This window comes from Pongo abelii, chromosome 1, assembly GCF_028885655.2.
Source record: "Pongo abelii isolate AG06213 chromosome 1, NHGRI_mPonAbe1-v2.0_pri, whole genome shotgun sequence".
Classification (NCBI taxonomy): Eukaryota; Metazoa; Chordata; class Mammalia; order Primates; family Hominidae; genus Pongo; species Pongo abelii.
In genome coordinates this window covers 131,792,974-131,817,076 of record NC_071985.2, presented here as the reverse complement: position 1 = coordinate 131,817,076, position 24,103 = coordinate 131,792,974, and the positions used below count along the sequence as shown (strand labels likewise).

The 24,103-nt window shown below is 36.4% G+C and overlaps 1 pseudogene; it reads right to left on the bottom strand.

The window, feature by feature from the left end:
- Window positions 1-625: 625 nt before the first annotated feature.
- Window positions 626-23,826, bottom strand: LOC129057877 (tigger transposable element-derived protein 1-like; annotated as a pseudogene).
- Window positions 23,827-24,103: the final 277 nt, after the last annotated feature.

Below are 24,103 nucleotides of genomic sequence, written 5' to 3'. Positions count from 1 at the left end.
CTCCAGTGAATTTTTCAGTTTCAGAATTGCAACATTCTAGAATTTATATGTTAGCATTAAAATATAAGTAAATTAATTTTGCATAAAATATTTCTAAAAATCCTAAAATACAGTAGGGTGTTTATATATTTTTAAAACGTTTTAAAAATGTATTCTGAAATGTCCCATAAGTTGTATTTATTTTACTTCTTTAATTTCTGCATAAAAATAAAATAATTGCAATGAATATTTTAACTTTTTATATATATATTTATATATATTTATATAATCCTTTTATAAGAATTTCAAGATTAAATTTTAATATCTAATGAAGCACTAAACCTTGTAGTGCTAAATAAATGCTAAATATACACAAATTCTTCTAAATGTACCTATTGAAGACAGATTCCAAAATAACTACACCTGTATTTTCCTGATAATCTTTAAGTAGTGAAAGCCAAGGAAACTCATGCAATAACTTTAAATAGATTTTCATCTGTAGCATGATTCAGAAACATGAATGAATATATGACAGGAACCAAAAAAAGTGACCATCAGAAGTTCAGATGAAAATATTTAGAATTTCTTGCTTTGGATTGTTATAAGTTTTCAAGTCTGTTTAAAAATATAACACTCAGTTGTTAAGTCACTTGAAAGCATATCGGTACATCACTTTGCCCAAAGCTGCCATCAGTCCATCTGTCCACAAGTGTGTTTTCTGCTTTAGACTTTCGTACAAGGCAGAGTTGCCAATAGTCTTCATGTTGTCTTCCGTTGTTTTCCTCATTTGACCCCCACCTCTTTCTTCTCTGGTCTTTGAACTTCCTCCACTTTGGGCAGCTGCTTTCATTTGCAGCTCTGCTTTGAGCAGGGAAAAAATTCTGCCAATGAAAACAGGAAAAATAAGAAAACAAGAAGGGTTGCAAGTGTTTTGCATGTGTTGCAGCTCTCCGGCTGTCCACTTTGGGGTCTTCTCACCATTGGGTAGTACACTGAGAAGCAATCTGTTGTTGGAAACTGACCCTAGGTGACCAGAGCTTATCTAAGGCACACTTTTTTTCTCATCTTAGAATCAATAAATTTATAAATCATTTGTGTTAAAAGAACTGTGAAAGTGATATTTTATGTTTACTCACCCACTCCATATTCTGAGGTATATATTTATCATTTGGTTTGGTCAGATCTATGATATTGTCAAGTTACAGTTATATATATATATATATTACTATATAATATATATAATATATTACTATATAATATATATAATATATTACTATATAATATATATAATATATTACTATATTATATATATATATTACTATATAATATATATATAATATTTTAGAGACAGGGTCTCACTGTGTTGCCCAGGCTGGCCTTGAACTACTGGGCTCAAACAATCCTCCAGCCTCAGCCTCCCAAGTAGCTGGGACTACAGGCGCTTGCCACTGTGCCCAGCTATAATATTTTTGATTAAGACATTTGAGAGGGAGAGAATATGACCTTTTTTTTTTTTTTAACTCTCCTTCATTCCATACAATACACACAAAAAACCCCACAGGGCAGGAACTTCTCTAACTTTCTCAGAGTAGTATATGATAGATATGCATGTACAATACATGACAGTACTTCATAAATATTAGTTCATGGAGATAATGAAGAAAACATATTTTCTAAGTCAAAAACAAGCAAGCAAATTCTTAATAGTTGCTGTTATTATGCCAATATGGTTGAGTTTGAAGTTTAGTGAGATCTTTCTTGAAAGGCTAAAAAAGGGAAGAGATGTAAGTCTTGTCTTCATTGATAAAACATCAGGAGGATTGATTGATGGTGGTATCTGAATAATATACCAAAATTGGAATGTAGTTTCTGCCTTGGCACATCTATCTTGTTTCCACTTCTTTGCTTCCTCCTTTTTCCACAGTATCCACTGCAGCACCACAGGATGGCTCCCCAGATAAGGCAACAATCTAATGGGGCAGCTGTAGATCTCTGTGTTAGAATTAAGAAAGGAGTATTTGTCATTACTTATGTAACCCACTCTGCATCCCCACTGACATATATAGCTGAATGAAGAAATCGCTCAAGCAAAATATTGCCTCCCTTTGACCTTGTCTGAGTGCCATTCATTGTTGTTATCAGAGCTGACAGTAAACGGCAGGAACCACACAAGAGTTGTAAACAAGTACACGTGAGAAAAAGAAGTAATTGTATTTGCTGAGTCAAGATCCATGTAAAGGAGAAGACCACATTTCCCTTTCTTGGAAACACTTGAAAATATTTACAGTCTCAAGTTCAATTTAAAATATTCTCATTAAGTGTCTGCTCTGTGTTAGACTCTTCACTAGTAACTGTGAATACAGAGATAATGAAGTATCTTGCTCATGGAAGAACTCACAGACTAGACATGATAACCTCTCTTCTCCTTAGAATTTGGAGGACTTTAGATGGTTTCTCCTAGATTTTTGTTTTGTTGCACAGTGTTACTCTTATTCTCTTAATAAATCTCTAATGAAACGCCTATTTGGTGGTATAGTAGGAGTCCTAATGATGAATGAGTCTTAATGATAAATAAGACATCATTAGGACTTCTACTTTTTCAGTCTGTTTTACGAGTCCCACTCCACTAGACTGGGACCTTCTAGAGGGCAGGTTCCAGAAGGTCCCAGTCTAGTGGAGGAGTGAGACTTGTAAAATGGAAGTTATAGTACAATTTTTATAGAAAAGATCAAATCATATTCTTTCTGGAACACTTAACTTCTGAGATTGATAGATCTTACCAGTTAAATGAGTATACACATAAGGTGTTGTAGCATTGTATCTGGCAGATTGAGAGGTCATAAAAGATGTTAACTACCTCCTTTACCATTACCACCTTTACCTTTCCTGTTTCACTGTTCTTATGCCAGATATTGAATACAAATCTAGCCCTTCCATATTTGACCTCTTTAAATGTCTCATTAACAAAAGTCAATCTACTTTCTAGGTGACATGAGACTCCTTATGTATCAGCATATCATTATCACTTATGTTCTTCCACAGTTCCTGAATATCACATGTGGTGATAAACACAAAGATGTATGAAAAATTGTGTTTGTTGGGAGAAAATGGAAGCCTTTTCATTCTACTTCCACATTTTCATTCCAGCAGCTTTTCTCTTTTGGAAGGTGAGTGCTGAATCTTGCAATGAAATTTTTTTAACTTAAACAAGGTGTATTTTAGTAAGTTCCGCTCTGGATGACTGTCTGATGCCGTCATGAATATTCAATTAGCTTTTATTTTATTTTTATTTTATTTTATTTATTTATTTATTTTTGAGATGGAGTCCCACTCTGTCACCCAGGCTGGAGTGCAGTGGCATGATCTCGGCTCACTGCAACCTCTGCCTCCTGTGTTCAAGCGATTCTCATGCCTCAGTGTCCTGAGTAGGTGGGCCTACAGGCATGTACCACCATGCCTAGCTAATTTTTGTATTTTTAGTAGCGACGGGGTTTTACCATGTTGCCCAGTCTGGTCTCAAACTCCTAACCTCAAGTGATCCACCTGCCTTGGCCTACCAAAGTGCTGGGATTACAGGCGTGAGCCACTGTGCCCAGCCAAATATTCAATTAACTTTTAGATCACTGTTTCTGAACCTCAGCTCTGCTGACATTTCCAGCCAGATAATTCTTTGTTGTGCGGGCTGTCCTGTGTGCTGTAGGATGTTTGGCAGTATCCCTGGCCTCTACCTACTAGATGACAGCATCCCTGCACATCTCTGACATCCAAAAATGACTCTAGACATTGCCAAATACCCCTGGGGGGTAAAATCATCCCCAATTGGGAACCACTACTTTTGATCATCTGGCCATTGATTTTCGGCCAATAGGATGGAGCTATGTGACTACAGGGGTGTGTGGCCTTTCTTCTGGTAGGTGTAGGACTTCAATCTGCCATGCTCCTTCATATACTCAGTGCCTAATTTGTGCAAGGTACCAGCAAACCATGAGGAGAAATGTGGTCCATGTCTTGAAGAAACTCATAGTCTAACAATTTGTAAATTAAGTTGATTTTTCAGGTTTTGGAAATATGCTAGGTGATTCTTGGTAACGCTTTAAGTGGTACCTTGAGCTTCTTATAGCTGTGATAAATTTCCAGAGTTGGATATTATTACGTGTTATCAAAATACTTCCAAAGTAGTGGACAACCCCTATACTTTTCTTGAAATTTTTCATTGAATAGTTGATTCTTGTGTAAGGAATAGATTGAAATTTGCAGCTTTGTTTTACTGGGATATTTGCTTGTTGTTTTAATGTTTAGGCCTTATCCCTCCAAATCTTTTATAAATCAACACTTGTGTTGTAGATTTGGAGGATAATAACAGCACCTGTCCTGATACATAGAGTTCTTATTGTTTAGACAGCTGTCTACACTCTGAACATCAGCTGTCTGTACTCTGATTTCAGGGGTGTGTATGTGATCTAAGCTTGGACAATAAAAATATTGAACCCTCCTTCCCGGGACCTACAATTGTTTAAGGGATGGAAGCATGCAAAAATTGGTATAAATTTCAATTCTAAAAGAATAATTGTACAATAAAAAATCTTACAATTGTGTAACTGAAGCTAACCTAAGTGTTCAGCTTACTATCAAGTATATAAAAACTTTAAAAAGCCTTTAAAAATAACAAAAAATTCCAAATACTGTAATTAAGCATTTGATTCATTTAAAATCAAGTATGGAGCAACATACAATATAGCATTTAATGTTACATTTGAACTGGTAAACCACTGGGACAACTTAGTTAAATAGTAATAAAAGAATTAATCCTCAGGATTATAGCAATTCTCTGGCATTTATCTAGTCCTTTGTACATAACAAAGTGATTCAGCTCTTCATTCATAAAACTGTGTTAGGAATCTGAGTTGTATGGTTTTCTGTGTGACAATTTAGACATTTTAGTCTTTGCATTCTAAAAACACTAGGAAAGTTTTTATTTGTTTGAAACAGATTCCAATGATCTGTTCTAATTTATTCTGATGAAAAGGGCAAAGGGAAATTTCTCTGACTTCTAAACTAACTTGAGAGATTTCCCTATTGCCTCAGTCTGTCGTCCCACCCCTAAGCTACATAGAAAGACAGATATGTGTGTACACACTATAACATTGTGTAAATGATACTCATATTATTGTTCTGAATTAGCCATACTTTAAATGGTTTCAGATAATTGGCTTCAGTTTTGCTAATATAATTTATGTAAGTCATATGGCTAGGTCAAATTTAATAGAAAATTTGGGAAGGAAGATATTTAAAAATATATTTTATGATGAAAACTATCTTGATAAATTTCCTTATTTATTTTATATGATAAAAATCATTGGTTGCTCCCTAATAAAATATCACTTAACTTACATTACAGTGTTGGGCATGTATTACAAGTTGCTCATTTTTAGAGCTAATTTATGTAGCATATTTGCATGTGTGTGCATAAAAGATTGTGACAGAGGTAAGAGAAATAAGTGAAACGTTCACTTATTCACAATATAAGTGAATATAATCTATTAATATTCAAATTAAAAACCAGATAGCAAGTCAGTAGTTCATTTAGTTAAGAAACTTAGGGAAGGATGGGCAACTAACAATAACGGTACTACTATTATCATTCCTACTTTACAGACAAGGAAAATGAAGTGCAGAGACGTTAAATAACTCTCTCAAGGTCATGCAGTTGAGAAGAGATGGGACTTGAACTCCAGCGCCAGCCCTGTTAATCACTATTCTGTACTGTCTTTCAGGTTCTTATGGCTTTGTTTGAAAAACGCGGTTCCCTGTGAAATTTTACATGTAGAAGAAAGCTTCACGCTACGAAAGCTCTCAGGATATAATTATTTCAGACAGATACTGGGAACATAAGATGGCTTATCAATCTAAGATGGCCTTCCTGTCCTTCGGATTGAACTGAAACCATCCCTGATTCCAGGGATAGGTAGATGATCCAGGTTTGGACAATCAAAATATTGAACCACCCTGGACCTACAAGTGTTTCTGGGATGGAAGCATGCAAATGTTGGTCTAAATTGTTGTTCTAGGCAGCCCAGTACATTTCTCCAGTGCCTGGTAAGCTCTAAATATCTCTAAATGTTTGTTGCAGAATGAATGAGAATAAAAGTATTCTCTTAGAACATACCCCTGACATTAGGTATGGGATAAAAATGGAAAATGCAGTTTGCCTCATAAAAATACCTTTCAGAAATGACTTTTCTACAGCAGCCATTCACCAGTATTCTAAAGGGCACCTGTCAAGGAGTCACTGCGTTTTCAAAAGTACATTTATTTTCACAACACTGGCCAAAGTTGGTCTATTATCATCACATTAGTCCCCTAGTATAGAGATGGCCCCTAAATTAGAAGCAGATATGAATTGTTGAGACCTAAAAGCTTAGTTCCCTTAGAGGACTTTTTACCTGAGGGCAGGGCGTATAGTGAGGATCACTTGCTTTGAGTCATACTGGCCTGAGGTTGAATCTTAGCTTTGAAGTCAACTGAGGAATTGCATACTATGCATAGCATGACCAGCGGCATACTATGCAATTCCTCAGTTGACCGAGTAATTATACCCACCCATAGGATTGTTTTATGAGTTAAAGGAAAGCTATATATATACTCACATAAAATAAGTTGTATTATTTTACTTTCTTTTACAACTCTCAGTTGCAGGGATAAAAGGGAAGGAAAGAAGGGAGGGATGGAAGGAGAGAATAATGGAAGGAGGAAACGAATTATAAAAGAAAATTGGCTAAAAAATTAACTCATTACTAAAATATTAAGGGTTCAAACAATATTCTCAGGACTTGGTCTCTGCATTTCTACAGCCTATTTTTCTTAATACTTGCTTTAACTGTCAAAGGAGTTATTTCCTAATGTCATCTTTTAGCAACTCTAAACTTACATCTTGCCATTTTCTAATATAAAAAAGAGCAGCTCTCCCCGAAATACCTATGGAAGTCTTGGCCTCACTTTGATGAGACAAACTTGCATGTTTCTATTCCTAAAACAACTGTAGATCCACGGGGGTTCAATATTTTTATTATCCAAACCTAGATCACATGCCTGTCCCTGAAATCGGATAGTTTCAGTTCAATCCAAAGCAGGGGGACCGAAGGCACAAGAAGCATGGTTGTCCAAAGAAAATTGTTGATAGTGTTACCAAAAGAAAGGGGAGTGAATGTTAGATGGTAGAATCAGAAAAAAATGTCCACTACACTATCACTTAACTAAATAGCAGTTATTATTGTGCTTTGTGCCACTTACAAATTCCTATTACACCTACTACTACATTTAAAAAAATCACTCTATTTAACAACTTTATTCAGAAAATATATTTAGATTTCCAATTTGGGATATTGTGATATGTCTTCTACCTTTGCTTCAAGATGAATATAATTAGCAGGAATTCCTTAACAGGACTATGTGGAACTCTCATTTAACTTTTATGAGCCTCAGTTTTCTTCTCATTGTCTAGAGAGTTACCCAAACAATTTTCTTTACTTTTGGCCAAGGTATCTCTGCTCCCTGCAGAATATAACAGATCGTTATCTTATAACTTTTCTCCTTTTCTCTTGTTCCAGAAGCAACAGTTACTTCTTTTAGGCTATTTTCTGTTTTTTTTTATTTTATTTTTTTCCCCCTTCTTTTTTTTTTCCCCCTCAAACTGCTAATAACTATATACATACCACTACTTCTCGCTTCTCTTTTTTTACTTTGGCTCTACATGGAATGATAGGGTACACATAAATGTTCATGTGGGCTCTGGAGTATACCAGGAACTGAAGTAAGGTACATGGACGTCTTGAATATTGTAACTGTGAGATGGGCAAGCCTACACCTTTGCAAATAAAGGAGGATTGGGAAAGATTAAGGTGAGCTTTCTCGCAAACAGATGGGTCACGGTAATAAGGAATTCTGAATGCATGAACAGTGATGCTCAAAAGCAGGGGGTCTTCAAACTATACTCAAGGACCAAATCATTGCATCTTTTTGTAAGTGAAGTTTTATTAGAATACTGCTCCACCCATTCATTTAAATGTGGTCTATGGCTGCTTTAGGACTTAAAATGCCAGAATACTTGTGACAGAAACCTTCTGGCCCTCAAAGCCTAGAATATACACTATCTGGCTCTTTAAAGAAGTTTGCCAACACCTGCTCCATTGTAAGGAGGATATTAGTCGGGTTCTAACAGAATTGCTTGTTGAACTAGGGTTTAAAACACATGGTAGAGACTCCACTGCCATAACCAGAGAGAAGACTGCCAAGAATTAGGATAACTTGTTCTCAGGCAAAAGGGCTATGTAAAAGGCAGAATCTCAGTTCTGCAGGGCCAGTGGAGGAGGTGAGGAGGCAGGGGTTACACTGGTGTCCGTGGGTCATTGTTCATGCAATGGTTACTCAGTCGTGTTGAGGGATACATGCAAGGCTAGAATTTGTGCTGAGTCACCAGATTTAAGATCTGGGAAAAATAACGTACATTTCTTGACTTCAAAGACGTGGGGGCCATTAATCCAGATTTTCCCCTCGTTGAACTAACTCAGGAATGGAAAACAGTCTTGGTGAGGAAATGGGACACTGAATAGGGATACTTCCTACCAGCCCAAGACTAGGGTTAGGGAAGGACTCACTTATTGGTAAGAAAGGATTTTTACCTCTACAGACCTTGACTTAGACCTGTACTTAAATGAGGTAAGAAGTGAGAAAGCAATATTTCTCAAATGCCTACAAACCTGAGGAGTCTTTTTCCAGTTGTATGTTACTGAAGATCTCAAAACGCCACAGCTCTTTAAAAGGGCTCCTTCTCTTCTTTGTATTGGTGGTTTGCAACATGCTATTTGAATCTTTCAGCAGGCTGACCTGTTTGGCTAATGCTATAACCCAAATTAATTGTTCTTTCCTCTATGTTTTTATTTATTTATTTATTTTTTTGAGACAGAGTCTCGCTCTGTTGCCCAGGCTGGCGTGCAGTGGCGTGATCTCGGCTCACTGCAAGCTCCGCCTCCCAGGTTCACGCCATTCTCCTGCCTCAGCCTCCCGAGTAGCTGGGACTACAGGCGCCCGCCACCACGCCTGGCTAATTTTTTGTATTTTTAGTAGAGACGGGCTTTCACTGTGTTAGCCAGGATTGTCTCGATCTCCTAAGCTCGTGATCCACCCGCCTCGACCTCCCAAAGTGTTTTTATTTTATCTTATCACAGTAGTCAGCATATTTTGCCTTGTATTATATTTATATGTGTACATGTAGTCTTCCCCCAGACTAGCCATTACTTGAGAGCAAAATTTTAGCCTTACCCATCTAAATATCCCCCAAGTGCTTATCTAGTGAATGCCTAATTGTAATGCCTATTGACTTAAATGGAATTTAATTAAATGGGGTTTGTTATATTCTGCTAAGACTGTAGTAGATGTAGACACAAGTCTGATTCTTTTCTTATAACTACCATTTTCCCCTGTTATGGATATATCAAATTACTTACCACCCTTAACATCTCCTCCAGATTAATTTGTCTTGCATAAGCCTTTAGTTGACCAAAGCTGATAGCTGATTAAATTCCCCCAAGGGAACTCAGCCACACAGCCACATAGGTTTTTTTTTTTTTTTTTGGTTGCAAAAAGCAGAAAGGTGCATATGCAACAGAGACCATCTTAAACATGAGAATTTAATTAGAGTAGCTCACAGAAAGGTATCACTGAACAAGCAAGCTTCAGGAGGTTAGAAACCAGGACAATTCTGAGGACTCGAGCATTGAGAACTCATGAACTCTTTGACCCAGAGCACCCCAAGGCACCTCCACTTAAGACTCAAATTCGAAGGATCTGTGTAAGCCAACTTGATTCAATAATCTAACTCTGTGCTCAGGAAACAGGTGGTTCCTTTTTTTTTTTTCTTTTAATCAGAAATTGGAGTTAAGAGGATGCAGGGAGAGTGGTAGACAAACGGAAACAAGTGTTACCATAGCAATCTATTAGAGGGCAAACTAAGCCACCAGGAGTCTCTCAAGAATGTAAATTTAGAGGCCAAACAAACAAACAAATGTTATGAATGACTTTTGGCTTAAATGTCATGTAGACTAAGACTGGAGGCACAGTGTAGAAGGAGGGAAAACTGAGAGCTGATAGAAGCAAAATGAAGGATAGGAGTGAGCATCCCCTAAGATGGACAAGGTGGCTTCATTTCCTAATGGTTTCGCCTCTTCTTTTCTTTGAACCTACTGATGTGTGGTTATTTTCCTTGCAATATTGTGTTGTAAGATATCCTTCCAATTTAGAAACAGAAAGGATAGTAATTGCCTCATGTTAGAATATTTAGCTACAGAGTAATAGGAATAAAAATTATTTTAGACATCAAAGAGCACAGAAAATCAAAGATAATCTGAGGCAGCAAGACACAAATCCCATTTGTCAATTCTGCCATTTGGTGATCATAATGGTAGTGATTTGAGATATGTCTAGCTAAGTACCAAGCACTGTTTTAAGTATTGACATATATTGTTCTCTCAAAAACTCTGAGGTGCAGGTAGAATTATTAGCCTTATTTCACACATAAGAAAGCTAAAGTATACAAAGAATAAGTAATGGAGCCAGGATTCAAATTTCCTAATTCAACATCGAAGCCTAAATTCCTGAAAGTGCAAGTCTCTTTACAAACTTCAGGAATTCCACAGCATACCAGCAATCTGAAGTTTTAGGATGATTCAAAACCTTATAAATCCCTTTGAGTCAAAAATTTCTCTTTTTTTCCAGATCCTATTCAAATGTCAGTGTTACTATTTAGCCTTTGATATCTCCATTAAAGGCAACTTCTTTCTGGACCCAGAAATAAAGCTTTACATTAGCAGCTTCCATAACAGCAATAACATGAATGACCATCTACTGAGCAATTGCAATGCACCAGGATTATGGTTTATGAGCACTTTATGTTTATTATCTCACAACTCACTGAGTTAGATACTCTCCACAACCCAGTGAGGTAAATACTATTACTTCCACAGTATATATTATTATATAATAAAATGCTTAAAATATACACACAGTAACTAAACAATACTTATATCATAAAATATGGCTCTAGATATGTTTGATAAATATTTCCTTCATGAAAACATGAAGGAATTAATTAGCAATATCTCTCTGCAGCCTTTAGCCCTCGAGAATCATGTAGAAAAGAGGAGTTGTCTCCTTTTAGCAGAACATCTGTCAGAGATGGTTTCCCCTGACTTAGACAATTGTGTTTCTTTCCCTACAGAATGATTCAGTCTCAGAATTGTTCTTTAATCCTCAGTATTTCCATTAAGAAGAGCTTCTATCAAGTGCTTCAAAGACCCAATGTGAAGGAGTAATAATGACTCCCTGCTGGTGAACGAAGTGTGGAAGACACAGGTCCCTCAGCCATCCACTGGATGCTGTACTGTTTGGCCTGAGCCAACGTGGGCAGAAATACAGGTGGCAGCATAAGCAGATGCCAAGAACCTGTCTTGCTTCTACTGTTTTCACTGGGTTGCTGTATCTCCTCTGTAGTCCAACCTGCAAATATCTTTGAGAAGGGGAGATACACCCCTGGACCAATCTAGGAATATATTTGTTCCCTTGCTAAAGTAGGTAAAAAAATGCAGAACCTTTAAATGTTGAACTCAAAGGCAACTAATTTAAATTCCTTTCCTTTCATGTTGAAAATCTTTTGACTGGGTTATTCTGAAGCCATAGCAATTAGGTTACAGTTTACTTCTCTGTTACTTTACCATCTTTAAATTTGGCACCTTCAAAAGGTTGTTCTGTGCGTTTAAGAAAAAAAAAAAAAGGAACTACAGTTGGATATTGTATTGTTGATGACCATTATTTGATTCTGGATTCTTTTGTGTGTTTGTGTCTGGGTTTTTTTGGTTGTTGTTTGTTTGTTTTCTAGAGACAGGGGGTCTCACTATGTTGTCCAGACTAGATTTGAGCCCCTGAGCTCAAGGGATTCTCCAGCCCCAGCCTCCTGAGTAGCTGGGACTGCAGGCACCCGCCACCACGCCCAGGGACAGTTACTTGATTCTTAATAGTCCAGTCATAATGAGACAGGATACTGCATAAGCCAAAGACCACACAAAGTATCAATGTTAAGTATCAAGAGGGTGTGGAGGAAGTGGGTTACAACCACTTTGTCTCCCAACTGTTGTATGTTTTGCCTTTAAACATTTTTTTAAGTACGTTGAATTCTAATGTACTCAGATGTGGCTGAAACAATGACAAAACATTAGTTTTCTTTAAATATGCATGACTTTTAAGCTTTTTCCCTTTCCCAGTGACTTGCTTCTCTACTAAGCTCTTTTTCTCTTTTTTTTTTCCTCAAATATTATTGTTCCATGTCACTGTGACAAGTTTAGTCTACTGGAAATTCCTATGTCCTCTGTAATTTAGGTTTTAAGCAACATATGATTTATCTTGTTATTTTTTAAAAAAAACTATCTGCCTTCCCTAAGTGGGCAACTCTCTGGCATCCTTAATATTCTTCTATAGAAATTGTGATGAAAGAACAGATAAGCCTAAGTAAATCTAGCGTGTGGAGCTCCTTTAAAATGTGAAGACCTTGTCAACTGGTTAAAAGTAAAACTTGATTTTGTCCTAAATATCCTTGCTGGGCCTATTATGCATTAAAAAAGGGGCCACAGCCCATTTGCAAGGCTTCTGAATGAACTCCATTCATTCTGTACTTGGAAATGTCTCTTCAGCCACAAAAAGAAACAATAGTTATAACCTAATTTCTTTGGTGCCAATATCAGCAGAAGAAGAGCCAAGAGACCATTATGAAAACTCTAGTAAGTTCTCTTGGTGATTATATAATTCTGTATTCATTGATCATATTTCTGTATTTAAATAAGTACGTTTTTTAAAACATCATAAAGTGGATCAGTAATGCTGTAATATCACATTTCATATATTATGCAACATTTGTAAAATGGAGTACTCCAAAGTGATTTGCTTCTTATGGTTACCAAAGTTTAAAGAATACCCTAACATGCACTCCAAGATTTTAAGAGGAAAGCCTTTGTGTTTTTCATTACTGTATTTTGAAATCTGAGAGTGCAAAACTAGTTTTCTTAGGTAAACCCCTTAATCAGTTTCCACATTTACCTGTAAAAGTCAGTAGAGGGCATACATCTGGAAGTAGTAGTGGCGGTACACAATGTGTGTTAATATGATTTCCAAGGGGTATCTAGAGTGAACTTTCTTAATCACAGATCTGATCTGAGCATGCCACTCCTTTCTTAAAATCTTTTGTTGATTTTCCATTTCCCTAAAAGGAAGGCCCACTGGAGCATGGGCCTTGCAAAGTCCTCTTTCTGGCTTCTGCCTGCCTGCCTTTTCAGCTTCATCTCTGCCATCTTCCCTGAATGAACTTTTGTCAGGGGCCTCGCTGTTTCTACCTATGGGATGTTGTTTCTGCATGTTCTTGCATGGAATTCTCTTCCTCCCAACCCTGTTTCATTCCTTTAATCTGTACAACTCTTTCTTATCCTGAAGTCTTTATGTTAAGGTTGCCTTTTCAGGAAGACTTTTAATTGTATTAACTAATTAATTAATTGTCTGATGTATTTGGAGCTGAGATTCTATGGGGATTAGTTGCTGGAGGGTGGTTTAGAGCCAGATTGTGAAGGACTTTCTAAACTGTGCTTTCAAGGTTTTGAACAGGAAAATGATGTAGACTCTCTGTTTTTTGTAAGTTTGGAGGATGGCTTGTGTCTTAAAAGAATATGTAACATAACCATCTAATTTGTGAGTAGTGGACTAAGGAAACACCACTCTAACCTTTTTCTCTCTGCGATAATCCCATCTTCAGCCTCTCAAGCACTGTGAAAAATCACTTTCTCTTGTTGTATTCTTGGAGCCCCTGCTAATTCATTATTGAAAAGTACCTGCTGCATGCATTTGGCCTTATGTTGTCATTTACTTGGTAAGTAAAGCTAAATATAATATTAACTAAAATTAAAAGACCATTTAATTATTGGATAGTGTCTACTATAGTGGTTTAGAGTACAGGCTCTAGAGAGATCTGATTTAAAATTTTTGCTCTGCCACTTGCTAGCAATATAGATGTGGACAGGCTATTTAGATAATTTATTTAGCAAAATAAACTTGAACTGAAGGGTAGGAGATTGAGGCAAGGAAGGTAGACCCTAAAGCAGTTTGCCAAATACAAAATCTCTTGGAATTTGAGAGTGTTATCTAAAAATCCATGTGAATCTTATATTCTCTTCCATAATACATTTCTGTTTGTTTTAATATAAAAATACTTTTAAGTTGGAGGAGGGGGTTAAGTAGGTTGGTGATTATTGCCTCAAATTTTCTATACAATTATTTCTCCAGGAAAACACACACTGTTTATTCATGGCTTGAAGCAGTCTTTTTTTTTAAACATACTTTTATAGTATACAAGCATGTGAACAGACTAAGGAAATTACCAGAAATGTAAATATAATATCTCATTAGAGCAGAAATTCTGCATTGATCTTCAGCCACCGATTTACAGTGTTTACCCCAGTATTACTATATTCTAGATAAAACGTTAAAAATCTAGCTCAATAATGTTACAAAATAAACTGATTATTTCCTTCCCCTCACCATATATACATCTAGATTATTCCATTCTTTCTAGTTACTCTCACAGGAACCTCAAGAGGCATGCTGGTTTATGTCTTTTCCTGCCTCCCCCCAAATATTTTAGTTAAATATTTTATTCTTTATACAATCCATCTTAAACGTGTAATTCTATCACTTCTTTTCTTTTCTGTTTATTTCATGCAGTCAGCAGTCCATTTTAGGCTTTTGCCATTTTTTCTTGTCTGTAGTATCACTGTGAGTTCAAGAATAAGTTTTCTATATACATTCTCTTTCCTCTTTTGCTTGGCCTATGAACTGTATTCCTTTATTGTCTCTGCATCAACTACAAAGTTAAGTATTGATTTCCAAAACAGGCCTGCCTTCCCCATATTATGCTTACCTTCTTTTCCAGCCCGATCTTTTCCTTTACTCGCCTTAATGGTCCATCCTTTACAGCCAAAATGAACCTTCCACTCTTCCCTGGGCATCCACTGACTCGCTTGTCTCCAGGCCTCAGCACCAATTATCCCCACTGCTTATCACTACTGTGTACATTGCCCAAAGCCTGTCTCACAGGCCTCCTTCTCCTCCATAAATCCTTCCTTGATCATCCCAGCTGAATGTGTGGGGTCTCCCTCTCCTTTTATTGTTTCATTTATGGAACAGATATTTATCAAATGCCTAATGTATATCAAGTGATAAACTAATGCTGGGGATTTAGCGATAACTAGGACAGAATTATTACCCACTCTAATGGAGGTTATAATCCAACACAAAAGTGGCATTGATAACTAATTTCAAGTTTCACGCATTTTCCAAGGGTCTGTGCATGGCGTTTAGAAGGCTACACCTTAGGCTGGGGGTTAAGAATGTCTTTCCTGATGTGAGGTTTACACAGAGACCTGAAGAATGAAGAGTCCAGCTAAGTGAAATGGGAGCAGATTAAGGGAATGCAAGGACATGAAAGAGTGTCCTAGGCAGAGGGAACAACATATACAAAGGCCCTGAGGTGGGAGTGAACAAGGAACATTTGAAGAACTGAGAGAAGGCCACTGTGGAAAGCCAGATGCTGTGTGACATGAATAATGGGACACGGGAAATTGAGATATTAGCAAAAGAGAGATTGATGACCCATAGGCTTGAAGATGTACTGGAACTAAAGTAAGGGGCGAGGATAAATAAAAAGAGGGAGAAATTGGAGAAACAGAGTGCTTGGAAACCCTGATGAATTTGAGGAAAAGGATGGTGATAAAGTTGACCTAGCCAGCTAGAAGAGTAGTACTTTTTAGTCAGTGAGCCCTCCATCCCATTTCTCATTAATTCTTGTAATACTTTCTCACTTCCTATATTCTGTCATATTTTATAGTTGTTTATATAATTATCTTATTCTTTATACCAATTATAGTTTCCCTGGGTGCTTATTATGGGTTAACAATTATATTATTATTAATAATATGGGTGAATGTTCACAAAGAAAGAAGTCTTTGTTGCTATTCTTATTTTATTTCTTTAATCTTTGATCAGAGGTTTTTATTTATGAATTCATCTTATATGTCACTTGACAAACACTGAATGCTGAATTCCACAGAGTACATGACACTTTAGCAGCGTAAAGAAAGGCACCAAAACCAAGCAGCAAACTACATGCTACAAAACAACAATTTTTGGAATTAATGAATGAGGCTAATTTTCTGAAGTCCCCTCTCTGTTTCAAAATGTAGGAAGTGTTAGTATGGCCGGGCATGGTGGTTCATGCCTGTAATCCTAGCACTTTCGGAGGCCGAAGTGGGCAGATCACCTGAGATCAAGAGTTTGAGACCAGCCTGGCCAACCTGGGGAAACCCTGTCTCCACTAAAAATACAAAAATTAGCCGAGCATGGTGGCATGTGCCTGTAATCCCAGCAACTTGGGAGGCTGAGGCAGGAAAATCACTTGAGCCTGGGAGGCGGAGGTTGCAGTGAGCCGATATAGCACCACTGCACTCCAGCCCGGGCAACAGAGTGAGACTCAAAAAAAAAAAAAGAAATGTAAAGTGTTAGTATGTCTAGGTCTATTCACAGGTTTGGAAGGAGAATGGAGATAGAAGACAGCAGAAAATTAGTGGTAGGATTCAGTAGATCAGATATCCAGCTTCTTAGTACCTTTGATATTTAGTCCAGTTATTGAATTTCTGTTCAATTCTTCACTCAGAACTTCTTTTCATTCCAGTGGGATTGCTTCACACTTATGAGAATTAATGTACTTATACAAAGCCATTTTCAGAAAGGAATCACTAATATTATTATGATGCAAACAAATGAGACTAGGTACTTTTCCCTTAAAGTGTCTGTTTTAAACACACATTTGTTTTTCTGCTACATCGAGTTCATCGAATCTCATTTGTATTTTCTTCATATGATACCTTATACAGATATAGGCAGGATGTCCCTGTTTTTTCAGCTAGCTGTTAGATAAATTCACCATACATTCGCTTTCAACCTTGTGTTTAAAAAAAAAATTAGTTACATGAAGTAGTCTTCCACATGACATAAGAGACCTAATTTTAATAGGAAATAATATTAAAAATGTAACTCCTAGAAAATGTTAGTGATCATCATCTTCCTTTATTTTTTGTCCCAGGTACTTCCTAAGGGTGGCTTCTCCAATGAAGCTTTAGTATATGTACTGAAAGAAGATCCTCTCATACTGCCACGGCCAACAGATAAGGTTGTAAATCTTTATTGGGAGAAGCCATCAAGGACAGTTCTGTGAAATGAAAGGATCTCTGGATCACCACAAAGTCTGGCTCAGTGATTATGGCTTTGCAAACACTAAACATTCCTATCTCAAGTCCTGTAGATGGCTTGAAATAGTATACATAAGCATGCTTTATAAACATCTTCAATCTTTATCAACTCTTCGGAGATTCAGCCATTCTTTTTTGTACTTTAGGGAATTAAATCATTTTATAATGTGGTATAAATCTGAGCATGGCAGATGGCAGAAGAAATTTTGTCATATGTTTTTAAAGAAATAAAAATGTATTCTGTTTTAAAATTCCTTTAACTGTTTTTCTTACAAAACTCCCAACAACTTAGTTACCAAGTAAACTATCTCAGATATGATTTTTCAGTCCTTGCTAATCTATTTATAAAATCTTTTGCTATTTTATAATCTTATTATTTGTGTCTGTCCTTAAGTGTTCATTTGTTTTTATGTCTCTGTATGTCATGTTTATTTGAGCTGTTTAATGTAAAGTAAAACAAGAACTCCCTGCATCTTAGAGCATAAAAAGCAATGTTTTTCATATTCTTACCCTAATAGAAACCCTCATTCACAGAGTGATGGCTAATGCTCTACCTTTATGCAATTCCTAGTCGTAGAACTGTCCAAGTCTCACATGACCTGCATCTTGAAGAAGAAACCTATCACGAGTTAGTTTTTAGCTCTACAGGTTAACAAACTCAAATGACCCACTAACTAAATCTTGATTCTTAACAAAAACACTATGGTCTATCATCATAACAATGTCAATTTCTCACATTATCATTTTGAATCAACAATATGCCATCATATCAAAGAGAACTTATCATATTAGCATATTGAATATAAAATTACACTGCAGCTAGTTCCAAGACCTGAATGAGTGTGGTATATAAAAAGAGCAGTGGATTAGAAATAAGGCAATCTGACGTGCTTATCTCAGTTCTACTGATACTCGCTATGTGTATTTAAGGCTAATTATTTAAATGGGCTTTATTTAAAAAGGGAAAAGAAGTAGAGGCATGCCCATTCCTTTTAAGAATATGACCCGGAATTTCTGTGCATCATTTCTGCTCATGTACCTTTGGCCAGAGCTTAATCAGTTTGTCCCAGGTAGTAGGAAAGGAGGCTGGAATATGTGGCCTTTAGCTGAAACTTCGAGGATTCTAAAGGAATTGGACTATTGAAAGACAAGTAATAGTCTTTGCCATTGCTCTCTTATCAGGAAAGCAAATGTTCTTTCAGACCCTCCTCCCCTGCCCCACTGAGTGATTCCATCAGATGAATCACTATCTATGGCAGATATACCCTTATGAAATCTGTATGCAGCAGATTTCTACTTAGGCCATAATTGAGCATATAGTTACCCCTAGATTTAAGAAAGCTGGGGAAGCAGGAAACAGGATTGACATGATTGGCTTTGACCAAAGTTTCACAAACTTTCTTGGTGCACAACTCCCTTGGGTTCTTAATTTTTTTCATGGTACCAAAAGAAATACATAAAAGTTCCATATACAATTTAATAAGCATTTGAACTATGACACATAAATTGAAAGAAAAGTAATACCTTGTTCATTCTTAGATAACCACAGTTACTACTGGGCTATATATACCTGTTGGGCACTCTACAACTTCTCAAACCTTGGACTCAGATTGGATGGTGCCACCCTGTGTCTTGCCAGACAGTGCTTGCTTTTCATCACAGCAACCACTGAAAACCCAGCTTTGCAATGACATAATATTCTAAAGAAATGTAGCATGGTCTAATGTGGAAACTGTGAATCACCCCAAGCTAATAGTGGGCATGCTATCTGCCAGAGGTTAAGTCCCTATTTCCCTTGAAAATTTGAATATATTATAGCTCCCCCAGTGAGTTTACTTTAGCACCCTTGAGGGCTGGGCACACAGTTTGGGAACCATGGGCTTAGACTAATCATCGTTTATTTTCTGGGCTGGACATATTGCTCCCTAGACAAGAATTAGTCTTTTAGAAGGGAAGAAAGAAGAATGGAAAATATTTAGGAAACTGACTATTTCTGCCTCCCTCTATTCCAGCTAAACTACATGATCTTTAAGAAGAGAGGCTATGTCTGTTTTTACACACTTTTCTGTGGCATAGTTCTGGGTACTTCAAAGGAACATAGAGGCTGGGTACGGTGGCTCAAGCCTGTAATCCCAGCGATTTGGGAGGCTGAGGTGGGCAGATCCCTTGAGGTCAGGAGTTCAAGACCAGCCTGACCAACATTGCAAAATACCATCTCTACTAAAAAATACAAAAATTAGTCAGGTGTGATGGTGCACACCTGTAGTCCCAACTACTTGGGAGGCTGAGGCGGGAGAATTACTTGAACCTGGGAGGCGGAGGTTGCAGTGAGCTGAGATCACGCCACTGCACTTCAGCCTGGGTGACACAGCGAGACTCCAACTCAAAAAAGAAAAAAAAAGAACATATGTATTTATTAAATGATTAAGAAATGAAGTTTATATGATCAATGAAATATGATTAGTAATATTAACCAACCATAAAATGCCAGATTATAGGAAATTTGTTGCCTATACAACAGGCATCTGTGTAAATTCAAGGGCCTGGACTATGCCTTCCTAATTTCTTACCACCAGTGCCCAATAATTATTTGGTATATTGTAGGTGAGAGAAAAATGTTGGTCAGATGAATTGGTGAATGTCTTAGTGAAAGCTAGTTCTGTTCCCAAACACCATTACAAAGGAGTTGCATTACACTGCTAATGAAAATGCTTATTAGTGGACTCTTAATGTAAATGCTCATGTTGACTGCCAAGAAAGAAAAATAACCACTTTATCTTATCACTATGGATCTAAGGCTTTTTTTGTTACCACAGTCACCACTAGAAAAACTGACAAAAAGAGAAAAGCAGAACTATTCTGAGATAATATGAACTTTTCTTAGAATGGTTTATATTGTCAGGAGCTAAACTGTTTCAGTATTCAGGATTATTACATAAAGCCCAGAAAGTGACTATTTTCAAAAGAGCTACCAAACTTTATAAGTATGACAGTCATTTGAGCAAAATGTATCTTTCTCCTTTTTCTTGTTCCATAGCCTAAATTGGCTTTTCTCTGTTTTGATGGTTTTGCCATTCAAGCTCATTCTGTTTTCTTGGGAAGTTATGCAAGCTCTTTAGTTTCCGTGATTGTAAAGTGTATGGCTCTGTGACAACTCCATAGAAGAAGTATGTGCTAACGCTTTAGGTTTGTCTAGATCTAAAAATTTTCTATGGTTATTTGATTTTTTTCAGTAATATATTTAGAAAACTATTTATGTGTCTGTCTCTATTACTAAATCAAAAGTATTTTGAAGGCAGGGACTATGTCCTTTTCATTTTTGAATCCCCAGAGCATTGCATCTGAACCCCCAAGACCTGGTACAGAGTAGGTACCCAATTCATATTTGTCGAGTTAATAAACTTTTTTAGCAAAATTTTCCCAATAGCACAGTACAGAGTTTGTTCATAATAAATACTGAATGTATTTTTATTTTGTGAGAGCCTAAATCATTTTTAATTATTTCAATGTTTCTGAAAACTAAGAGATAGGATGTATTCTCTCTCTTTTCTATATGGAAAAATATAATTATCCTTAATGATGGATACCAAATCTTGAATTTGTACTATACAAGAAATAATTTATTGACTTAAAATATTTTAAAACCTTCTTTGTTTTTTTGAAGAGTATTAGATTTCTTTGTTAATGTATTTCTTTTTTACCAGTTTAATAAAAGCTTTTGCTGGGCATTTCTAGATGTTCAGGGGCCAGACTGATGTTGCAGTTGTATGTTCCTAGATTTTATTTCAAAACTGCATTTTTATTTATTTTTTGAGCATGAAAGTAATATATGCTCAGTGTAAACAATTAAGTCATTATAAATATATTTAACAAGAATACTAGAGATAACTTCTGTTAATAATTCAATGTATTACTACAATTTTTTCTATGAATTTAATATAATAATATTGTTGGAAATTTTGATGTAATTATTTATTTAAGTGAAATTGAATCATACTGCACATACTATTTTGCAGTTTTTTAATAGTGTATTTAAACTTTAAAGTGCAAAAGATTTTCAAGGCTAGAAAATATAAATCTACCTTATTCTGTTTAATTGCTAGAGCCTACTTTTAGATGTTTATAGTACCCTATACTCCTACTTGAAGTTACTTACAAATTTAAATTTGTAATTAAATTATTTATATAATTGTAGGTTTCATATCTGTATCCCTAAATAGATTATAAATTCCATGCCTAACACATGCCGCATGAAACAGATACATATAATGGCAATAGGTGCTATGAATGAATGAATGAGTAAATGGTGGTATTCATCCCAGAACTTTATTTACAAAGCCTGTGCTCTTTCCGCAATGCCACACTTCCTCCTCTTAGTGATTCCTTTATTTACTGTGGGAATTTTTATAATATCATTATTAATGGTTACATTATTTTGAGTTTTATTACATATGTTTAGGTCAATTGTGAAGACAGAACTAAGCAATTCAGAAATTCAGAAATATAGGAATAATAATTATATACAGACATACCTTGAAGATATTGTGGATTTGGTTCCAGACAAGTGCAATAAAGTGAATATTGCCATAAAGCAAGTCACACATATTTCTTGGTTTCTCAGTACATACGAAAGTTACGTTTACACTATACTATAGCCTATTACATGTGCAATAGCATTATCTAAAAAAGTAGATAACTTAATTAAAAATACTTTATTGCTAAAAATTGCTAACAATCATCTGAGCCTTCAGTGAGTGAATCTTTTTCTGATGGGGGGTCTTGCCTTCATACTGATGGCTGCTGACTGATCAGAGTGGTCAAGACTGGGGTGGCTGCGGCAATTTCTTAAAATAAGACAATGAAGTTTACCATATCAGTTGACTTCTTCTTTCACAAAAGATTTCTCTGTAGTAGGCAGTGTTTTTTGATACCATTTACCCACAGTAGAACTTCTTTCAAAATTTGAGTCAATTCTCTCAAACCTTGTCATTGCTTTATGAATTAAGTTTATATAATATTCTAAATCCTTTGTCATTTCAACAATGTTCACAGCATCTTCACCAGGATTAGATTTCATCTCAAGAAATGACTTTCTTTGCCCATTCATAAGAAGCAACTGCTCATCCAAGTTTTATAATGAGATTGCAACAATTCAGTCCCATATTCAGGCTTCACTTCATATTCTTGTTCTCTTGCTATTTCTACCATATCTACAGTTACTTCCTCCACTGAAGCCTTGAACCCCTCAAAGTCATTCATGAGGGTTGGAATCAACCTCTTCCAAACTCCTATCAATGTGGATATTCTGACCTCCTCCCATGAATCACAAATGTTCTTAATGGCACCTAGAATGGTGAGTCCTTTCCAGAAGGTTTTCAATTTACTTTGCCCAGATCCATCAGATGAATCACTATCTATGGCAGCTATAGCCTTATGACATGTATTTCTTAAATAACAAGACTCAAAAGTCAAAATTACTTCTTGATTCATGGGATGCAGAATGGATGTTGTGTTAGCAGACATGAAAAGAACACTAACTTCCTTGTACATCTCCATCAGAGCTCCTGGGTGAGTAGGAACATTGTCAATGAGCAGTCATATTTTAAAAGGAATCTTTTTTTCTGATGGGCAGTTCTCAATAGTGGGCTAAAAATATTCAGTAAACCATGCTATAGACAGATGTGCTGTCATGCAGGCTTTGTTGTTTTATTTATAGAGCACAGGCAGAGTAGACTTCGCATAATTCTTAAAGGCCCTAGGGTTTTCACAATGGTAAATTAGTGTTGCCCTCAACTTAGGCCACCAGCTCCATTTGCCTCTCACGAGAGTCAGCCTGTCTTTTGAAGGTTTGAAACCAGCCATTGACTTCTTCTCTCTAGCTATGAAAGTCCTAGATGGCATCTTCTTCCAATATAAGATTGTTTTATCTGTGCTGAAAATTCGTTGTTTAATGTAGCCACCTTCATTTATAGTCTTACCTAGATCTTCTAAATAACTTGCTGCAGCTTCTACATCAGTACTTGCTGCTTCACCTTGAGCTTTTATGTTACGAAGACGGCTTCTTGATCTCATGAACCAAGCTCTGCTAGCTGCAAGCTCTTCTACTGCTTCCTCACCTCTCTCAGCCTTCGTAGAATAGAATTGAGTTATGAACTTGCTCTGGATTAGGTTTTGGCCTAAAGGAATGTTGTGGCTGGTTTGATCTTCTTCATATCAGCAATAAGGCTATTTTGCTTTCTTATCATTCATGCATTCACTGGAGTAGCACTTTTAATTTCCTTTAATAACTTTTCCTTTGCATTCACAATTTGGCTGTTTGGCTCAAGGGGCCTGGCTTTTGACTATTTTGGCTTTTGACATGAATATCTCACTAGATTAATTATTTCTTGCTTTTAATTTAAAGTAAGAGACAAGAGATGTGACTCTTCCTTTCATTTGAACAGCCAGAGGCCATTGTAGGGTTATTAGTTGGCCTAGTTTCAAAATTGCTGTGTCTCAGGGAATAGGGAGGTCCAAAGACAGAGTGAGAGACAGGGAAACAGTCGTTTTGGTCAGTCAGTCGGAACACACACAACATTTATGGGTTAAGTTCACTGTCGTATATAGGCACAATTCATGGTGCCCCCAGACTAATTACAATAGTAACATGAAAGATCACTGATCACATAGCATCATAACAAATATAATAATAAAAAATTAGAAATATTGCAAACTTCATCAAAATATGATTC